We start from the raw sequence: 5,792 nt of genomic DNA, 5'->3' as shown, positions 1-5,792 counted from the left end.
TTGTGCCTTCTATTTAATTAAATATAATATATATATATATATATATATATATATATATATATATATATATATATATATATATATATATATATATATATATATATATATATATATATATGTTACGGTCAAAGCCCGAAATGCGGCCAAAGCGCGGATTGGCCGGCCAATCCGCGCATTGGCCGGCTCTCTTGGCCAAAGCCCGAAGAACTTAGCACTAAGATCGTATTTCGTACATTGGCTACATGGATCAAAAGGGCCGTCAGACCATGAGACAGATATAGCAGATGGCTGTCAAAAGAAAAAAAATGTAAATCTATGTTAGTTTCCATATATGGGCTCTTGATAAAATAGTTACTGAGGAAGATCTTGAGAACATTGAACATAAATGCAACGACATCCTCAGCTAACACATCTACTGCCGTGGCGGAACGCCCAGACCAGTTGCGTGACAATAATGTGGCCAACAGATTCTATATAGTTTGTGAAAAACAGTGTATTGCAGCTCATTCTTTTGGATCCTGTGGCAACGATGTCCATGCTATTTGTGGAATACCCAATGAAGCAGACGAAGGGTACGGAGGGAACATTACCTGCAGATTGTGTCACAACAAACAAGACATCATGGAACACAGATCAGCAGCCCATACTGGCTTGCAAACATCAAATACAAAATTTAAAGATGGTGAAGTGGGTGACAATGTACGCATCCGTTTTCCAGATGTTGACAGAGGTCACGGTGATCCCTGAAGCGTGATTGCAGTTGTCATGAGCGTCGAGGGTGGTTTCTACAAATTAGGAACGGAACAGGGTGTTCTAAAACAACTGTATGCTATAAAAGTTCAACTTGTAACAAATGATGATATTGATAGATTGAGACTATAGTACAATAAAAAATTTGAATATTTCTGTCATTTACTTTAATTAATAATCAATAAAGACTTAATTTCATGATCCTTACGGCATTAAAAAAAAACAAAATCTGCTCATGATCTTCTAATCCGGACTTTGGCCTGTCGTCCCTAGCCAGATGATCTTCTAATTAAGACTTTGGCCGGTCCACCATGGCCAGTCCGCGGACTGGCCGGCCAAAGGCCGAAATGAAGAACTATTTCAGACTTTGGCTGGTCCACAATGGCCAGTCTGCGGATTGGCCGGCCAAAGGCTGAAATCAAGCAAAGTTTCGGACTTTGACCGACCTATGGGAGGCGATATTGGCCAATGCGCGGATTGGCCGGCCAATCCTAGCATTGGCCGACTTCGGGCTTTGACCGTAACATATATATATATATACATAAAATTGTAAATTAAATATGTTGATTGTATGTATTGTGCAATACTTCCATGTGTTACAAAAAACTCCACAAATGTAATGAAAGAAATAACCATGTATTCATACTATTGTTACTCCACGCTCGGTGTATTTAATCTATACCTTTATAATATACACTTATAATCTAAATAAAATTATATATTAAATATATAAATATATTAATCTGTGTATGGTCTCATGAGACACAATCTGTCTCTATTGCGTCACTGGTTTGAGAGAATGTTCAATGGTGCAAGATAAATCTTGTGAGGTTCATGTTTTTGTTGTTATTTGTTAGTTTTCATCCGCTCGGGTGAATTTTCTACATTATTTTTTTTGTATTTGAAATAAATAATTTTAAAAATAATATTTTGATATATTCGCAATATAACAGACACGGTTCAGTGCGTCGTAAAGCACTAGAAATGTTCACTCTATGTGGCCAAAATAGGTCGCCAAAGTAGGGCTTACCCTACCGGTTATTTGAGGTAAAACGGTAATTTAACATTTAAATATAAACAGCAAACTAAACACAAAATAAGACAAGATGCTTTTATTTTCTTCTAAACAGTATAAAGTTTGCAAGTGAAATATTTTTATTAATGTGATAACTGTGATATTTTCTAAATTCAGCATGATTATACTATTTTTTTCAAATATAATTTTAAATATTTATACGTCTTTTTTTTTTTAATTTGACTTCTAAATAAATAAAACATACCAGGTTGTACAAGTTTATAATTTTTTAAAATGTGTTCACGTTTACTCCTTATTTAGAGTTAGTCGCTAAAAGACAAGACAACCCCATATGCACATAATATGTTGTTATAGTTATTTATTTAATAAACTTATAAAAATTGCGAGGATATTTGTTCGGTTCTTATTGCCTGTATTGTTCGTCACATTTCAGAAAAAAACGCGATGTAACTCGTACACTGGGGTTGTGTTTGTTCGAAAGTTGAAGCAAACTAAGCTTGTGTTTGTTCGAAAGTTGAAGCAAACTGTTTCTTTCCGTCGTTCTTTTAAATTCTAATCTCCATTCATGTTGTTCTTTCTTCAGGATTAGGGGATTAGTTCTCTTTACAAAGCAAGCTTACCCCAATTATTGATTTCTTCATAATTAGTAGTCTTTACAAGGTAAACTTCCCCCAATTTATCTTGTCTTCAGAATGTTATTTCTTCATACTATGTTCTTACGTTCTTCTTTAAAATTATGTTCTTTAAAATTATGTTCTTTTAAAATTATGTTCTGTCAAAGTATGCCTTTCTTTCAAATTAGGTTCGTATTTAAATCTGTGTTGTTACTTTCAGGGTTTCTTTCAGACATTTTCTCGGGAGGGAGAGGGTATTTCAAACGCCCCCTGGAGATGGGGCGTAATAATAAGCATGGTTAAAGTACATGTTTTCTTTTTCAATATAAATTTTTTTTTCTTTTTCGTCCGATTGGGGGGGGGGGGGGGGCGCTGGTAGTGGGGGAATACAACACAGTATATCTCGCTGTGAGATCTTGTTCAAACTTACATGAGAAAAGTTACGGTACTAACCACCTAAACTTTGTAGCCTATTTCAATAACGACATTGGTTGAGACAAGTATTAACGGCTTGTTGTTTTTATTTCTGCAAAACTTTATTTCTAGAAAAAAAAAATCATTTTATTTAATAGATGTGTTTGTTTTTGCTTGGTTTTTTTTCTTTGTGTCCTTCTGTTTAGTTTTTGTTAAGATTCTAACAAATTAATTACACACACAGCTACCAAGAGGGTAATTAGTGTTATTTTATTAGCAGTGTTTGTATTTGTTAGACGCAGTTTCCAACATTTCACATACACTAATCCAGAAGTGTTGCTAGAGAGGTGCGGAGGTGTCACCCCCCCCCCCCCCACACACACACACACATACATACACACACTCGCACATACCAAAGCGCAGGTGACGTCCAAATGTATCGGCTCTCCAACGCACAGCAGCTTACACGGCAAGTTCGCCGTAAACATGTGTTGATATGGGCGATAAAAACCAAAGATTCCTCAGTTACTAAAGTATGTAGCAGCGCCCCTTCATAACACTATACAAAAAAAACCAAATTCTTTGTTGTAAATTATCCAACAAAATCAAGCCCCCCTCCCCGATCTATGTGCAACAAAACCAGCCCCCCCCCCCATATTATATACTAAATAGCAACAAAATCAAGGTTCTCGAAGCCCCGTGTACTTAAATCTGAGGTTACGCCTCTTTCAACAAAGCACTTTAACTATAAATCCTTTATAATCAACGACCGCACAAACAACAATTTAACGACATCCTGACAGCAGTTGTCGCCCCTCCCTTCACTACGTTCTGTTTATCTCCCTGCTTTAATTACCACGTAAGAAGACACGAACTGTCTGGATGGGTCCCAAATTGTAAACATTTTGTGGTGAACAGCCGTCTCAGCTTTGATGCTTATGTTCTCACAGTGTGAGAATACAACAATGGCTGATGGTTGGTGAACAACCGTGGTGACTTGGATGCTTATGTTCTCACAGTGTGGGAATATAACAATGGCTGATGGTTGGTGAACAACAGTGGTGACTTGGATGCTTATGTTCTCACAGTGTGAGAATACAACAATGGCTGATGGTTGGTGAACAACCGTGGTGACTTGGATGCTTATGTTCTCACAGTGTGAGAATACAACAATGGCTGATGATTGTTGAACAACCCGTGGTGACTTGGATGCTTATATTCTCACAGTGTGGGGATACAATTATTTTGTTGCGGGACTATAAGCATGGCTGATGGTACAGGGTTAGAGTACTACCTGCTTAACTCGTTTACACAACAGTGCTGGGGTTAATGGGATATTAAAACTATAGTAATTATGATACAATAACACCCACACCCATATATATATATATATATATATATATATATATATATATACATACATATATATATATATATATATATATATATATATATATATATATATATATATATATATATATATATATATATATATATATATATATATATATAGGCCTATATATATATATATATATATGGCGCACCGTATTTCACTTTTTGTTTCTGAGTCGCTGATCATATTCTCATATCACAATAACACTATGAAGGATCGTCGATCGATATAAAGTTAATCAAAACCAAATAAACCCCCCAGGACTGGGTCAGGGAAGAATGGGGGGGGGGGGGGGTTAGGTGTGTCGCGAGTGTAACACGGTCGGGCGCCGGTTAGCCGGAGCGTATCAGACACGGTTGGCTGACTCTCAAGTCATACCGGCGCTGGGTTAAACAAAAAACACAAACAACACGGCGTGCCAAGGTCAGGGTCAGGTGTGTTGATGGGTCACGCACGGCGTGGCAAGACAAGCCCTCCATGATCTTAACGTTCAAGTGGGTTTTTTTTTTTATTTATAAGAAAGAAATTTAGTTTGTTTAATAAAAAAAAAAATGCGTTTCTTTACGTGAAAATATTTTAAAATATTTTTACAATGGGACAACATTATCTGAAACTTTTGCATTTGGTTCAATTCTTTGTACGAGGTTTCTTTCAGAAACTGTTCCCCGAGACGGGGGGGGGAAGAAGAGAAAGAGGGGGAGGGGTACTTGAATATATCGGGGCGGAGGAATCGTTAAAGTATTTATTTTCTATGTCTAATTCCTATCCCGCACCCGGCTTACTTCCACGAAAGCCTGAATCTATCCAGAGAATGTAATGAGAGAGTAGTAGGGCTGTCCACATTTCATATGCCGAGGTTTAGGAAAATGATTCCACTGTCTTATGGGCCGTTGGTCTGAATGGCTACCTTACCTTACAACACCTTGTTTGAACAGGAATAAAATAAAGACAAGCATGTAATAAATATATAGCGCTGTGTGATCAGATCATTAGTTTAACGATTACTTCTTACACCCTGCTTAAGCTTTGGTACCCCATTATCTAATTAAGCACAGATGTGTAGGCTACATGTGTTAGATACAATCAAAGACACAGGAGTAAGACACAGGAGTAAGACACAGGAATAAGACACAGGTGCCATCTATTCCCGTCACTCCACCATACATAAGTTATGTACTAAACCAGTCATGTGGAACAGATGAGATCCAATAGATGCACCCCCCCCCACCACACACCCCTCCACCTTGTCTTAAGTAAACATTAGTTGATGTTATGAATAATCTTCACGCATCTGCGAACATTTACAATGACAAAATAAATTTAAGAAAAAAAAAGAATAGTAAGATATAATGGCATTGGTTTTTATTAACATGAGAAGGAAAGCAATTCGTGCCAAAACAAACATTGAGCAATAGTCTGAAAGAAACCCCGTCTCAAGAGCTAAAGCAAGCTCGAGAGTTTCGGGTAAACTTGAACTCTACCGTTTAAGCCTATAAATAGGCGATTTATTGTGTATTACTCTTCATCTATATATATATATATATATATATATATATATATATATATATATATAACACTTGGGTTT

The sequence above is a fragment of the Physella acuta genome, unplaced genomic scaffold (genome assembly GCF_028476545.2).
Source record: "Physella acuta isolate Inbredline_101_S28 unplaced genomic scaffold, ASM2847654v3 ptg001176l, whole genome shotgun sequence".
Classification (NCBI taxonomy): Eukaryota; Metazoa; Mollusca; class Gastropoda; family Physidae; genus Physella; species Physella acuta.
The sequence above is the reverse complement of the archived record's forward strand: the minus strand, read 5'-3'. Positions refer to the sequence as shown.